The sequence below is a fragment of the Carya illinoinensis genome, chromosome 12, assembly GCF_018687715.1.
Source record: "Carya illinoinensis cultivar Pawnee chromosome 12, C.illinoinensisPawnee_v1, whole genome shotgun sequence".
Lineage (NCBI taxonomy): Eukaryota > Viridiplantae > Streptophyta > Magnoliopsida > Fagales > Juglandaceae > Carya > Carya illinoinensis.
In genome coordinates, this window is record NC_056763.1 from 10,454,935 (window position 1) to 10,472,911 (window position 17,977).

Consider the following 17,977-nt stretch of genomic DNA (forward strand, 5'->3'; position numbering starts at 1 on the left):
AGGAAATCGATTTCATCTAATTCTTCACTATGTTTTTCTTATCCACCTAATTTAATTTTAATTCTTTTCGTCTATTAGCAAATATCTAATTCATCCAAAAGCCTCTTTCGATAGTCAATTGAAATGACTCTTGTTTATCAATTCACACAAGAATATGCAAATTAAATAATGAAGAAAGCAATAAGATCAATGATTTAATTACTACATAGGTTCATACAAGTCTTTCGATCTCTATATTTACCTATGCTGAAATATTTAAGATCTACCCTATGATTCCCTCTTTCGATAGCAAATCACAAGATTAAATATCATCTAATCATTGGCCAGTTAATTATAAGCAATAAACTCAGAATAAATCAGATAAACAAAAAGATAATTGCCTTAAATTAGCATAGACAATCAAGCATAGTTCGGAAATAGGTTACATCGTTTTCATAGAATAAATAAAATTTAGCTCATGCTAGAAATAGAATTCAACATAAACGAATTTACCATAATTGTTCTGAGAATATTGGAAGAAAATAAACGCTGAAAAATACTCCTCGCAGCCGCAATTCGTCTTCAAAAACTCAAGGAAATGATTCAATGCTTTTCTCCTGTCTATGCTCCTGTATGATTCCAACGTACGTGCAAAATATGAAATTCCCTCTCCAAAACAGATGAATTGAATTCTTCTAGCTGTGTTTTTCTGTCCCAAAAAGTGTTCTTCAGTCCACACCCCCAGCTATAGAGTGAAAAATCCCTTTTATATGGTGAAAAATCCCTTTCACATAAAAATCCCTTTTTATGTGACCGAAAGAAATATTAAAATGATATATGGTATGTGTAATATTATATTGAGATCATAAAAAATCTATAACCTAAAACTCTGATACCACATGTTAAATATTTTAACATGAACATTAATAAACGAATTTTTGATTTCATATGATCTACAATGATATACAGTAATAAATAAATACGTACCTTTCTCCATCAGTTTAATGAAGAATTAGATTTGGCTATGAGAGAAGGATCACCCTAGTAACTTCGCCTCACAAGTGTCTCATGATGGCAAAAGGCATTCTAATTTTGTAGGTAAGAACCCTTTAATCCCTTAGTGCTATTTATAGATTTTTGACCATCAAAAAATTTAAGAATTTGTATCTGATTATATTTAGAGATAGAGTTTTAATCTTATCTCTTAGGATTTTTCTTATCCCGTTATCACTCTTCTTTAATCTGATAGACTTGATCTATTTCAAATTCTATTAAGATGGATGTATGAGACATAGAGTTTAAATAAAACTCTTACGTTATGATCATCTACGGGATCAAATTAAAGTATCCGAATCATAAATACCATTACTAAAGTCGCAGCAGCTAGCGCATGCAAAGTTCGAACGCGTACAACTTAAATAACTGATCCTGGATGTCGATTTCTGATTATTGATTACAATGTAAGGAAAAAACAAAAAAAAAGTCAGTAGCATTAATTAAGAGGGAAGTCACTGGAGGCGTACGTTGGTTGTCAGGAAAATACGTACCCAGCTTGCTAGATAGCTACATTACTTCAAACGACTGGTCATTTCTTTGAAAGTTAATAATCCCCCATATTAATGATATCATGCCAATAATAATTATCCTCATTTCTTGCACGTTCCTCGACAGCATTACTTGATGATCCACTTCCAGCATTACTGCCAGTAATCAAGCTGTTTGCAGATAACATATGATTGCCCATATTATTAAAAACACCATCAGCGTGATGATGCTGATGATGATCTCCAACGTTGTGCCCAGTAGCCAGATTCATCTTGTGGAGCTGCATGGTTGATATTTCATTGAATTCATTTAAGTACTTTTGATCCCTTGCGTTGATCTCTAAGAAACCTAATGCAGATGCCTGATCAGAGGCAATATCACATGAATTGCCACCCATGCCAAGACCCAAAAAGGAACCTGCAGAATCGCCGCCACCATGACGATCATTTCCTGCAGCTAGCATTGACTCTAACATCACGCTTTGCCATACTTTCAAAACGTCAAGGCAACGTGGAGGTGCGAGTTTACTGGTGGTTGTTTGATTGAGTAGCATGCCCGAGGCTGCAGCAGATGATCTTCCTGAAGAAAAGCCTGGCGGCAGATCGTATAATTGGTAGCATAACTGTGACTCTCGGACTAGTCTTTCTTCGGCCTCAAGCCGAGTGCTCTCCCACTGAGCCATGTGGCTAAGATTGGATGCGTCTTTAGGGTCACCATTTGCAGACTCGAGGACGGTGCCTTTTGGCTTGTGAGTAACTGGATCGATGCCCATCATGGCCAACCTTTTCTTAAGATGTGTGTTCCAGTAATTCTTGATCTCGTTTTCAGTTCTCTTTGGCAAGTGTGTGGCTATAGCGGACCATCTGTGGGAAAATAAAAATAAAAAATAAAAAAATATATGCATGAATTTTTATTTTTGATAAATAGAAATCTTTATTAATGAAAGTGAAATTACGTACGTACTCAAATTCCTTAGGAATTGGTATTATCTTAATTTATATAACTCTATAAACAAACTGTAGAGATAAATACTTTACCCAGATAGCTTTCATCCCTCTCTTCAGAGGAGGAGGGGACTTTCATCACCCATCCTCCACAAGATGAGAGGGTTTTATTACTACCTCAACAAAAACAACACAAAACCATACATAAAAATGGGAAAATAAACGATTTATAGCATATAAAGCTGTAGATCCGCACCTTCCCTTGAACCCTTGAAGGAAAAAAGACTACAAAATAACTAAACCCTAACAGAGCGGCGGACAGTTTAGTCTAAAGAATCTGAGTGCCATGAATCCAAATCTGCTGAGTGTAGTGTTGCAGGAGGCTCCCCTAAACGATTAGTAGTCTGGGCATGCTACAGTGGGGCGCGTGTTGGTTTCAAGGCTTCGAAAAGCAACAAATTGACTAATCGTCACCCTTTGAAAAAAAAAAAAAAAAACACACCCATTTGGTCTAAACTAGATGAAAGAAGGGAGGGAGAGAAGGAGAGAAGAGCCGATTTCTGTTTAGGAGAGTTTTAATGAGAATGGAGAGGTTTTATTTTCAGAGAGAGGACGGGGATGTGGAGCAAATCCGTGATGGGTGTGGTTTTTAAATGCATGAAATTAATACAATATATATTTAGCCTAAGATCGATCCAAGTATATATTATTCAAACTATATATGTATTGCAATATCATGTACTCATTTGCGTATTGGTTCCTTACAACCAATGATCAGCTTCATTTTGTGTCTACAATATTATTCCTTTTGCTCGATCCATATGTATTTACAGAATCCTAAAGATTTCTGGGCTAGAAGGAAAAAGGCATTCTGAAATTCTTGTTTTTATTTATTTTATTTTAATTTTGTCACTTCGCTCGGAAGAAAAATGAAATATGGCGTTTCAGAGTTTGATATTGAAAATACAACGCAGTCTGGTTTGTCAGTTGGAATAAGGTGCATATAATATACATTCACATGTTATAATATATATATATATATATTTACATACATACATACACACATACATACATATATATGCATTTATAGAGCTCAAAAGCGTAGATGAGATCGAGTACACAAAAATAAATGGCAGAATAAATGAGATCCACGAAATAATCGACTAACTAATTAAATTGCGTAAATTTATTATTGTAGCTGGGATAATACCATAACATTCTATATATATTTATATATATATATAATACGTACGGAGATTTAAGGTTTCAGTGATTACCTGTTGCCAAGAAGGGCATGAAGTTGAATGATGGTTCTGTCTTCCAGCAAACTGAACTCCCCCCTCTTAATATCAGGGCTGAGGTAATTGTTCCATCTCAGTCTGCAGCTCTTCCCACATCTTTGAAGACCTACAGAGAAACAGCGAATTATCCTTGAGAACAATGATCACCATTTTTTGAACCCATTTTAAAGAAATTAATTAAGAAAATTTAAATTTAAATTTAAAGCACCATCTATAGGAAATCAAATGCGTATATATAGTATATATAGAGTTTTCCTCCAAACCGAGTTTTTAGCAATTTCACATAAGCTATCTGAAACCATGTAGAGAATAAAAAAACAAAAAACAAAACAAAACTTAACCCGCTTTTCGTGGCAAATTAACAACGCCAGCTTCCACAGCCATATTGTTGAATATAGGCTAAGAGTTTCTGGTCTTCTTCCGGTGTCCATGGACCTCGGTTCATGCCATTGGCGTAGCAGCACGGAGTCCTTCCCATTCTAGTGTTAAAGCAAGCAGAAGAAAATAGGGCTTGGAATATTGAAGCTGATCTTTCAGCTGAAATAATTTGTAAAAACAGTAAGTAGATGGGCAGGGATATATATGAAGCTGATCGACAGTGAATAAACGTGAGGAAAGTGTGTGTATATATATATATAGATCAGAGAGAGACAGAGAGAGAGCTAGAGCATTTATGTGACGAAGTAATGGCCATTTCATTATATATTAAGGTGTTTCAATTTGATTCAAAAAGTTATATCGATGCAGGAGCGAGGAGAGGCCAGTACTGTTTATAGGTGTCCAAACAAAATGATATAATTTTTGCGGGTCCTGATCGATGTGTTTTGGTACAGATTTTAGGCAATTATTATTGTGTTTGCCTTGCGTACAAAATTCAATAATGGTAAACCTATAAATTTGAGGATACCTACTGCTTCTTCAGACTCATAAATCAAGCGAAATGATAGCAAGATGCACGCGAGCGTTATATGCAGTACCTTGGACGAGCTTGTCTCCATGAATCCATCTTCATCCTGTGGTTCGAGTTCATATGGTCTAAATGTAGGCAGAAAGCGAGATACCCGCTTTTATAATTTTCAGTAGTCATCCAACAATCCAAGTAACCCCTCAAATGGCGCTATGTTCATGCATGTATGGAGAAAATAATGACTTCCAAACAGAGTTTCTGAGTAGAAAAATACCTTGGACACGCTGAGCAGCACCCGAGCAGTGGAATTTGGCTCCCCGAGGGCTTAAAATGGACTACTCATCCTCGCACACAGGATGCATGGGATAATGGGATTTTCGGGGGATTTCTGGTAGATCTAATGCACAACAGAGGGCGTATTTGGCAGTTCTCACCGTCTGTCCACTGGAATTTCAACAGAAGGGGGAAAAACTTTTTGGTAGCCGAAGTATTGGGTGGCCGAAGTAGAAGAATGGAAGGGGGTTCATAGAATGCCTAATGGGTAAAACGTAAGATGGAGGCAAAGCTTGGGTTTTGGAAGGAACGGATGAGAAACCTTCGCCGGCACAAGCTGAGCTATTGTAGTGGAGGCGTATCGATTGGGCTTCGGGAGCGTTTCTGGAATGGGGATTACTACTCTCACTACCACGTATGGTTTCGCCGGAACGGATTTTCGAGGAAGCTGATGGGCAATCGATGACAAACACACACGGAGAGCAGAGAGGGTACTGTGTGAATTACTCGCGGGGAGGGAAATAAAACTCAAGTTTGGCGCCTGAGATGAGTTATGACATTTAGCAGCGACATTTTTCGCTGCTAAAAGGTTACAAAATTGCTGGGATACTCCGAGTGACAATTCTCGCCAGCTTGACTAAAGTTTACCCCAGCGAGTAATAAATCGCCGTTATAAGTGATATGATGCGGCGATTTCTTTTCCGGCGATTTTTAAGTCGCTGCTAAAAGTCCAAATTCTTGTAGTGAGATCTTAATTGGGTCCCTCTAAGTTGTGTTCTAGCTTGGTTCATCAGTTTGCATTGATAGTGGGATACATGTCCTATATATGCTAGTACTTTTATTATCTTTCTGTAAATAATTTTTTCCTTTTTATTCATACTGAAATTCAAATATGAGAAAATGGAATTTATGATAAGTTTACGTACATTAAGGAAACCCTAACTAATTTTCTAGTAAAAAAAACTTGAAAAAATTTGAAATGTTACATCTACATAAGGTATAAGAATTTTTGTCTAGACCGAAAAAACTTACCGGACTAATCAAAATATAACAGTCTAGACTTTGTCAGTTAAGGAACCAGTCGTTCTCGTTCAAAAAATGTACGAAAATTTCATTTTCAGTCTAGTCTCAACGTTGGATTTTCTCACCCGAGATCTGACAAGACCAATTGACTTTATTATTTAAATTTTGAAATATTTTTTATATGATATTTTATAATTTTTTAAGTTGTTATATATATAAACTGAAAGCAAGTAATTAATTATGTAATTTTCTTTTAACTAATTATACACAATTATGTAATTTTCTTCTAATGAGAGAATTAAGAGTGTGAGAATGAGAAATAGTCTACATCATTAATCTTAGATGAATATTTATGATTTTACAGCGCAATAAAACGATTTTCGTTTCCTAAATAAATACTGTTCGAAAACGCATTTTGATTTTTTTCGAGACACTTAAGAGTTAAAATTTGTGGAATGAAGTGAAGTGCTAGTTTTGTAGGATTATTTATGATTTTAAGGTGGGAAATTATTTTCGCCAATTTCAAAGTGAATAGTAACTTTTTTTATTCGCACCATGTGGCAGACAATCCAGTCATTTTCAGATCATAGTGTGGAATGTCTAAATCAGTCTAAAGAAATTTCATTTAGACACTTGGCTAGATGTTAGCTACACTTGGTGAATAGTATAGGATACGTATCAAGAAAAACCATAAGATGGAAATGTGAAAGAAATTAAAGAAAATCAAGTATCGTGGTTATGCCACCTAAGCTAAACACTATTCCGTCCAACTATTCATTTTTTTGTCAAACCAAAAAGGGTTTCAACCCTAGTGAAACTCAAAATATTTGGAATCCAATTAAAACTCTAAATACTTTGTGGAAACTGAAACCCTAAATGGTTTCTCATATCCTAAATGAAGCCAGTTTTAGTTTAGTATTTAACAACATAATTAAATCACTTTCACTATCCATGTCAACCCCAAATAGTAGTTGATGGGAAGGTAATCCGCCACCTCACCACCACCCTATCACACGGCAGCTTCAAGGCATAAAATCGTGTGCTGTAGACCTTGGTTTTGGGCATAGTTTTGGTTGACAACCTGTCGCCAAGATGTCACTCTCACATCCCCTCTCAATCCCTTCAGTAGTATATTAGTCATTCATGGCTTGTTCCATAGGCTTTTATTACATTTGAAACACTTTCTACTCTGATTCTTCAAAGTCTTTTTATGTAGATTCTTAGGCAACTCTCTTAACATAAGTTATTTCTATTTTAGTATAGTTCCCAATCGTTTATTTTTTCGATTTTTAATAAAGTTTTGATTATTGAAAATTTTTTCTAAGTTTGCAAAGGTCATACTAGGCAATAATCTGGACAGTGTGTGATTCTTTATTATTATTATTTTTTTTTATGAAGTTCTTGTCAAGATCATAGTCAAATCTTTTATGATGTAGATTTAACATATTAAAATGTAAGTTGGATTTACATTTGCTTCATATTGAGAGTTTCTAGTAAGAATTTTGCATGATATGAGAGAGTTTGAAACTAGAGGCGTAAAAGCAGTTTATGTTTTGAATAAGCTTGAATATTTTGTTATGAAAGTATGCTCCTATGGTCTTGATATTTACATATGTTGTTCTTAAGACTATGATCTATGTGTTAGGAAGCTATTTTAAGACAGAGAAATAACCTCTTGAGCCAACATGATGCCCACAAACGTAAGAGGCACATGGGGGAGTGTGCGGCGGCTTCCAAATGCTTTTTTGGTCACCCATGACACATGTACTTTTGTATTGGTGTATAAAATTGATTCATATATTTTTTGTTGAGGCCGAGAGCCAAAAAATTCCTTTTAGTAAAATGTTTTAAAAGTTCATTATTTTTTTAATTAAAAAGGATAGAATTGACATTGATAATTTGTTGCGCTCATGTGTAATGTATATATTTATTTTTGTTTAAATAAATAAAGTGTAGCTTATAAGTATATCGATAATATAGAATTCCTATTTATTTATTGTTTTACTTGAAGATTTGTAGTAGGATTTTCTTTGGAAATGTAATGTTAGAAATGTAATTTTATTATTGAGGCCATATAAAGGGATGTGTTTCATGTCTATCGATATATTTAAAGGTCACCTTAACATGATGCACCAAATTACTAATGAGATTTCAGGTGAAGCCTATGCGCAATTGTTTAGTGCAATATTATGGATTTTTAGTATTTTATTAATGAATTATATATGCATGAGTTTTGAATATTTGTTTAAGGGCCCTCTATAAATTTTATTCAAAACTAATTAGATAAGGTATTCTGACTTATATAGTTAGAGATGATTACTAGTTTTTCGCAAAATTTTTGATTTAAGTATGAAGGAAGGAACTCTATTGTCTTGTTAGATTTTAAAATAAAATTAAATGTGTGCTAATGTCAATCTCGTGCAATAAATGTAGTGATAATGGCTACTGAGAACATAGTTGTTAACCTTACTAAAGGAGATAATTTGGATGGGATCAATAATGACATGGAATATGAAAATCTAATAAATGCTCAATAAAGAAAAGGTCCTCAAAGATCTATCACGCCTGAGAAAGGGAATACTTCCCAACATCATTGTGATATGGAAGCCTATCAGGCTTGGGCATAGAAAGATCGGTGCACGTGCTTTACCATGTTTAGTAGGACGCACAATGATCTTATTTGAGAGTTTAAGAACTGCCCAAGATATGTGGAGCTAGCTGAAAATTGCTTATGGGGGGTCATCAACTTCTAGCCTCCATGCTCTCACTTTGAGGTTTGGGCATTATGTTATGGACTTTAAACATATCATGACTGAGCATTTGATCAGGTCGATGTCTACCTTGATTCGTGATCTAAAGGCTATTAGTAATAATCTACTAATGAATAGCAAGTTACCATGGTGATATGATCTTTGCCTGAGTCAACATGGGGGCAAATGAAGTTCGTTTTGACACAGTGAAAATATTAAGACTTCTACTAGTATATCTCTCCATTTGGAGCTATAGGGGGAGCGCATAGACACACGCTGTAATACTCTTCTTGTTGTCCAAGCTGGAAAGCATAAGACATTTAAGTCTAAGCGCAAGCAACGTGAGAGATCTGCTAGAGCGACAAATAGTCTTGGCCAAGGGATAAAAAGATAGCAAAGCATTGTAGAGGCAAGCGTGCTTGCAAGCAAAGGCCCAAACAGAAGTGCTATAACTGTGAAAATTTAGGATATTTTACTCGTGAGTGCACTGAAGTACAAAAGGTATCCACTAAACACAACTCTCTTATTACTTATATATGTTCACATATTCTTATGGCTCACTCAATTCTTGAATGGATTGTAAACACAAAAGCAACCAAATATATAGTTCAAGATTGAGTTGGGTTCATAGATTATAGAAGAATATCACCTAGCAGACAATACATTATATTTGGTAACAAAACTTGAGAGGAAGTGTTTGGAGTTAGCACCTACCAACTCAAGATGTGTCTGGAGCGTTTGTTACTTCTTTATAATGGGCTTTATGCACCTGGTATTCAATGTAATCTATTTTCAGTTATTTTTATATTGGAACTTGGTTTTAATTTTTAATTTGATGGCCCTCAACTATACTTTTGTTTGGATAGATTTTTGGATAGACATGGTTTTCTTTCAAAGGGTTTCTTTATATTGAATTTAGATAATTCCTCATTTTCTTTTATGGCTTCAAATGATGATGATATTATTTCCAATTCATTGAAATTACATACTAGATTAGGCCACATAGGAAAAGATAGAATGGCTAGACTAACTAGAGAGGGCCTATTGGGGTGTCTCGCTAATGTAAACCTACCTGTGTGTGAGCCTTTTTTAGTTCGAAAAGCCTATAGGAAACCATTTGGAAAGGTTCCTAGGACATATTATCTTTTAAAGCTTGTCCATTCTGATATTTGTGGACCAATGAATATGAAGGCATGCCATAGTGCCTCTTATTTTCTCACATTTATAGACGACTACTCACGTTTTAGGTATGTCTATCTGATCTCCATCGCTTTGAAGCATTGGATTGTTTGAAGCATTTTGTGGTTGAGGTTGAAAATCATAATAAACGAAATTAAGAAGTTCTATGAACTGATTGGGGTCGAGAGTACCTAACTAAAGAGTCTTAGGGATTATATGAGCGAAAGGAAATACACTGGCAATAAACAATTCTTAGCACACCACAACAAAATGATGTTGTGGAGATGACAAATAGTATCTTCTTGAAAATAATTCAATCAATGATGGTGCAAGCTAACCTGCCAATATCATTTTGGGGGATACTAGTCTAGCTACTGTCTACATTTTGAACCGTGTGCCTTCTAGGTCTTGTCTTTCAACCCCATATTTCATGAGACCACTACTTCAATTGGCTTTGAGATGCTAGAAGAAGATCATTGTGTATATTTCAAATGTATAGAGAAGTTTTTTCTATTTTTTCTTTATACATAGATGACATATTATTAGCTGAAAATGATATGGAGATAATTGTCACCACAAAAGAGTGTTTGTCCTCTACTTTTAAGATGAAGGACATAAGTGAAGCAAATTTTATGCTTGAAATTAAAATCTCAAGGGATTGATCTAGGAAATTTCTTGGATTGTTTCAAGCGACTTACATGAAGAAAATTCTAAAATGATTCCGTATGCACAACTCCAAACCCATAGACACTCCAATTGAGAATGCTTATACATTAATCTTAGAACATTGACCTAAGAATGATGAGTAAAAGAAAGAAATGACCAAAGTTCTTTATGCAAGTGCAATTGGAAGTATGATGTATGCTATGTTGTGTACACGACTTAACATTTGCTTTGCAATTGGGTTGGTTAGTCGTTGTCAAAGTAACCCAAGACCTATTCATTATCAAGCAGTTAAGAGAATCTATTTTATACTTTCATGGGACAACAAACCTCTTTCTTTATTATCAGGGTGGATAAATGAGACTAAATGATTATAGAGATGTTGATTGGGCTAGTGATAAAGATGAGTGAAAATCCACGATATATTACGCATTTATGCTTAGAGGGGGAGCTATTTTTTGGTGTATCAAGAAACAATTATGCATTGTTTAGTCCACAAAGAAGTTAGAGTACGTTACTTGTACAACAGCTGTACAAGAGACTGTTTGGTTGGATAGATTTTTTCAATGCCTAGAGATTATGACTCATGCAAATGAAACTGTTTAGATATAAAGTGATAATAAGACAGCTTTTGCATATGCCAAGGATCCAAAATATCATGATAAAACTAAACAAATAGATATTCATTTTCCCTACATTCAAGATATTGCGCTAGGCGAGGAGAGATGATCATTTTACTAAGGCTACTAATAGAAATGTTTTCCAAGCTCATGTTAGGAGTGGAGGATTTCATCGGATTTGATATATGTTGTATTAAGGATATCGTAGACTTTATTGTACATTTAAGACTGTTAATATCTATTACATCAGTGAGATTATTGTGTTTATATCATATTACTAATTAATTGATGCTATGTGAAAATTACACATTATAAAGATGTCATCAAGCAAAAATCAGTCCACTCATATGAATGATCACCTTGGCACTTGAATAGTGAGCAAGATGAGATAAATTAATTACTTTGCTACTTGGAAAACAAGCAAGTAAACATCATGATGCTTTGGGAGCATTCAAGATATATTTAAAGAATGTTGTATTAGTTTGGCTAAGATGAAACTTACAAAAAGTCGTTTATGAAGTATTTGCACAACTTAATAAAGTTTGATTAAAGTAGAGTGAGATCTTAGATAGACGCTAGTTGAGTGACTGTGCTAAAAAACTCAAGTCAAAGCATCTTTTTGTGGACAATTGATTAAGAGATCAGGATCAAGAAATTGCTAACAGGCATGGCATCCATTGCGGACAAGTAGGAAATGCTAGTATTGGGTACCCCATGACCTATGTTGTGTCCAAATGGAAGTGAAAGTTATTAATTAACTCCCCATCACTAGGAGTTAATTAACTCAGCATCCACTATCACTTAACTTCATAGAAGTTAATTAACCACCTCATAAGAAAACATTTTAAATAAGAGTTTTATCTATGTTAATAAAACAATAGTGAAAAAGTGAACGTACAAAAGGAAAGCTATCCTCTCTCTCTATAATTTCATAGAGCAATCATCTAAATCTCTTGATCTTGAAGTGTGAATTTTTTAGAAGACTTTAGTAGCTTCCTAAGCGACGTAAATGTGCAATCACCATAGTTTGACGTGGGGTGTAAAACAAGCAAATATCCAAGTTTGTGAGAATTTCACTTTACTTGAGATATTCAGACTTTATATATTTCATAAAATATTTCTTAATTTTCTATTCTTTTATTTTATGAAGTGTCATTTTAGGACATTTGGAGATTATAAGGCCTCGTTTGGATATACAATTTTAATGAGATGAGATAAGATATTTAGAATATCAATAAAATTTTTTAGTTAAGATAAAATGAAATTGTTTGTAAAAAAAAAATATGTGTTTAGATTGTAAGATGAGATGAGATAGTTTTAATTTTTGAAATTTTAAAAAGGTGTGGGTCTTACTATTTTAATATTCAGCCTAATTGTGTACCATTCATAACTATTCACACTGTTCCCGTACTATTTACTATTAAATTTTTCTGTTTATCACGTACTATTTCTGTACTATTTATTGTCAGATTTTACTGTTTATTTAAGTTGGTGTTTTTAAATTTAAAGATGAAATATAACTTATTTAAATAGAAAAAACTATGGTATGTTACAGATGAGATAAACATTTTCATCCTAACCGGGCCAATTGAGTTTTGAGTAGTGTATATAAATTTGGCACGAGTTATTCGTAATTCCAAAACTTTAGAACAAACCCATAAAATCGTATGTCAGAATTATAATAATAATAGTATTGGTTTATTATAATTCTACATAATATGAATCACTTGATTAGAATATATTGGATTCCAATATTCAGAAACATATTAATTGCATCTTATTAATATCGTACAAAGTAGTAAAATATATATTTATGGTATCATGTACGAGTTCATGTATCATGCCAATTAGCTAGGTCCCCATGACAGACAGTCACTCGCCCTCAAAACCAACCATTTCAACGGTCCCCATGATCGTATAAAATCACTGACAAAATCTTCAAACCCATAAAATCGTATGTCAGAATTATAATAATAATAGTATTGGTTTATTATAATTCTACATAATATGAATCACTTGATTAGAATATATTGGATTCCAATATTCAGAAACATATTAATTGCATCTTATTAATATCGTACAAAGTAGTAAAATATATATTTATGGTATCATGTACGAGTTCATGTATCATGCCAATTAGCTAGGTCCCCATGACAGACAGTCACTCGCCCTCAAAACCAACCATTTCAACGGTCCCCATGATCGTATAAAATCACTGACAAAATCTTCCTATAAAGTTTATCGATTTGGTTTTTATTTTTTAGTTCATCTAGTACGTTTTCAATAATAGTTTTTCCCTTCCATTTCCTCTCGTGTTTATTTATAAATTTTTTAATAATAAATAATTATTACTTTTCATTGCATAGTACACAATCTTCTAGTATACGTTTTGTTTATAAATTTTTTAATTAATAATAAGTATTACTTCATATTAATATATTTAAAAAATAATTTTTAATTATTAATAAAATCTACCCTTTTATCAAATTTTAAAATATAAAAATTATCTCATCTTATAATATCATTATCTAAACATACATTTTTTACAAATTATATCATTTCGTTTTATTTAAAACATTTCATTTAAATTATATAACTAAACGAGAAGTAGTGTTATGCTCATGATTCGAACTTGACTCATTTGCATATCTACACTTATCACCCATAACTCAATAATTTGATAAAGTAAATATTTTAATCATAAAAAAATATATGTATATATGTATATAATAAATACAGTTTATATATGAAACGGCGTCATTTTGTACATAACAAAACGGTGCCGTTTCATCTATAAACTGGTTTATTCATTAATCCACTAAATGAAACAACATCGTTTTGTCCATTACAAAACGGCGCCGTTTCATTTAGTTTTAACAAAACACTTAAACTCCCTCCCCCCCTCCCCCGCGTCGCCCCGTCCCTTCGGCAGTTCTTCTCGAAATCTCTCTCTCTCTCCTACCCCAGTACCCCGTTCCCTCCTCCCTCTCGCAACCAGTCCTTGGAGTCGCTCTCATTCTCTCCTCTCTCTCGCACGACGCACAACGCCGGACGCACGTCGCACGGTATACGGTAAGTTAGCTCATTCTCTCCTCTCTCTCCTTTCTCCGTTGATGTTTATTTATTTGAACTTTTGTCAGAGATTGGAGGAAGGATGGGTTGAATCGGAGATAGAGAATGGTATATATGACTTGTGTGCTGTGGATTCATGATCATTGTGCATGTGTATTAATTGTATTTAGTGTTAGGGTTTTCTTTTCTTGCTGTGATTGTTTCGAATTCCATCTAAATTGATGGTTTTTCATGTAAATTTCATTGTATTGGAAACCCCTAAATTGATTTAGGCGTTTCATGATATTGATTTAGGGGTTTCATGATTGAAACCCCTAAATCAATTTAGAGGTTAGGGTTTCGGATTGGAGCCCTAAATTAAATTAGGGTACCAATCCGAAACCCTAAAATATTTGAGAAATTGGGGTTCCAATCCGAAACCCTAATTTTTTTTGGGGTTTCAATCAAATCAATGAAACCCCTAAATTGATTTAGGGTTTCGGATTGGAACACCAATTTAATTTGGGATTCCAATCCGAAACCCTAATTTTATTTTGGGTTTCATTGATTGAAACCCCCAAATCAATTTAGGGGTTTCAATGAAACCCTTAAATTGATTTAGGGTTTTGGATTGGAACGCCTAATTAAATTGGGGTTCCAATCCGAAACCCAATTATTTTATTTGGGGTTTCAATCAAGATGAAATGGTTACTAACTTACTATCAACCCTAATTTATTTATTTATTATTTTATATTTTATACTCTTTTATACATGATATTAAATACTTGAATGACATTATATATGATTTTTAATAATTTTATGCATACATGTTAATTGAGGGGTTTCATTGATTGAAACCCCAAAACGGTTTTTGGGGTTTCAATCGGGGTTTTTGGGGTTTCAATCAATGAAACTCCTAAAAAAAAATTAAAAAGATGTGTGGGTTTACTATTTGTATGCAATTTTTGATGATTGTGTTGGATTGCACTTTAAATTTTTGTTTTTTTTTTTTTGTTTTTGTTTTTATGTTGGGGAATTAGGAAAGTTTTCGGATTTCAGTAATAGCTCACTTGCCCTAACCAATATCCCTACCCCAAAACCTAACTCTACTCCTACCCCTATAAAGAGTACACCTTGCCCTGCCCCGAAGCCCACACAGGGCAAGAAAGCTGTATCCATAGTTTGGCAACACTTTACCAAACTAGAGGGTGATGACTCCAACAACCCACAAGCTAAATGTAATTGCTGTGGAAAAATGTATGGATGTCACTATAAGAAATATAGTACATCTCAGCTGAAGGTCCATTTAGAGGAACAATGCAAGAAGAGTCCAATTTTAAACTCCTTAGTAGAGAAGGGTCAATCTAGACTAGTTTTAAAATGGCGGATGAGAATAGTGGGGCTAGGGGGCCAACATTGAAGGGGTATACGAAATATAACCCTGATGAGTGTAGAAGGAAGTTAGCTTGTATGATTGTCATGGATGAGCTGCATTTTCAGTTTGTGGAGGGTAAAGGGTTCCAAGAATTTGTCCAAGAGTTGAAACTGAAATTTGTACTTCCTTCTCGTCACACTATGGCAAAATATATCAATAAAATGTATTTCCGTAATAAAGATATTTTGAGGGGCCAATTGGCGGGTTTGGTAGTTTGCCTCACTACCTATACTTGAACTTCTATCCAAAATATGAATTACATGTCGTTGACTGTGCATTTCATTGATGCTAATTGGGTTTTGCACAAAAAGATTATTAAATTTTGTCAAATAACTGATCATAAGGGTGAGACGATGGGGAAGGCCTTGAAGGCTGCAATAAAGGAGTGGGGGTTGGAAAAGGTTTTGTCTGTATCAGTTGATAATGCGTCGTCTAATGATGTCGCCTTGGGATATTTAAAGAATTATCTTAAAGATGCAAATAAGACATTCTTGGATGGTGAATATTTGCATGTTAGATGTATTGCACATATTTTGAATTTAATTGTGACTGAGGGGTTGAAAGATGTTGATGACTCGGTTGCACGAGTTAGAATGACTGTGAAATTTGTGAGGTCTTCTCCTTCTAGATTGGAGAAATTCAAAGTTGCTGCAAAGGCTGCGGGCATAACATCAAGAAATGGTCTTTATACTGATGTTTCTACCAGATGGAACTCAACCTACTTGATGTTGGAGGTAGTCCAAGAATATAAGACAGTCTTTCAATTATTAGGCGATGAAGACATCCAATATATCAATACTTTGATGAGTACGGGGGATTACGAAAGCCTAATGATGATGATTGGAGGGTAGTTTCTACTTTCGTTGATTTTCTTGGATTATTTTACGATGTCACATTGAATATATCTGATTCTTTGTACCCTACATCTCATGGGTTTTGTCAACAAATATGTGGGGTAAAAGAAGAATTAAAAGATATGCGTAGAGGTTCCAATGAAAGGATGAGGGGGATGGGAGTGACCATGATACTAAAATATGACAAGTATTGGGGAGATTTGACTAGAATGAATATTTTGTTATATGTGGCTATTATTCTTGATCCCCGTCTGAAAGTTTCAGGCTTGTTATATGGGTTAGGACTTGTTCACAATCAAGTATGGACTGAACTTATTGGTGAATTGGCCCGAGATACCCTGAAAAAATTGTATGATGAGTTTAATGCAATTAATGATGGTACTACATCGAAGACACATATACCTACCCTAACGCCTTCTATAGACACTGTGATCGAGCCTCCTACAAAGAAGCGCAGAATGCCGTGGACTAAGACCCTCGCACAGAATCCCACACTAGTCCGTCAATCTACAGAGGTGGTTTCTAAGTTAAACAACTATTTGTCAGTGGATATGGTCCAAGATGATGATGATAATTTCGATATATTAGGATGGTGGAAGAATGCCTCAAAGAAATATCCCATCATTTCTGAGATTGCCTGCTGTATTTTGGCCATCCCTAATAGCACTTTTGCCTCAGAGTCATCTTTTAGTACCAGAGGTCGTATATTGGATTCTTTCCGTAGCTCATTGTCTCCTACAACTGTAGAGGTATTGATATGCACACAGAGTTGGACGATAGGAAATGATATTCATGTTCTGGATATTTTAGATTTTAAAGAGGCCGATGAGGGTGGTGATTAGTCTGGATTTGGACCACTTGGTAATTGTTTTTTATTTTATTATTTTAATTTATTTATATTCATTTTGATTTCATCGTTATTAATTTTAATATTAATTTTTGTAGTAACACATGAGACGTCTAGTACTTCTACAACATAAAAAATGTGCTTAAGCCCGGGCCGCCCCAGGTGTCACAGACTCACAGTCAAAGACAAGTCACAGCTGACAAGTCTCTTTAGAATATTCAATTTTTAATTATTTGTTCATATTTTGTATTCAATGATTTGTAATGTTGATACAATGTCCCTTGGACACTTTTATGTTTGTAATTTTGTAATTGTTTAGCCTTTCAATTTTATAATAACTTAGTTATTATTATTAGTTTATTACGTATTAGACTCTTAGAATAGTAACTTTTATTAGCCATAAAATCAATTACCATTCATAATACTTTTTTTTTTTAATCTAGTTTTTAAAATTTTTTTTCTTTTTACTTATAATTTTATGGGCTGAAAAATAAAAATGGCCTACAAGCTATTTTTAGACTAAAAATACAAACTTGTGGGTCATTTTTGACCCAAAAATTACTTCTGGGATGCGGAGGGTCGGACGGATTGCCCCCCACACCATA

General features: G+C 34.2%; 1 pseudogene; it reads right to left on the minus strand.

Moving 5' to 3' along the window:
• Nucleotides 1-1,318: 1,318 nt before the first annotated feature.
• LOC122290158 lies at nt 1,319-4,429 on the minus strand (annotated as a pseudogene).
• Nucleotides 4,430-17,977: the final 13,548 nt, after the last annotated feature.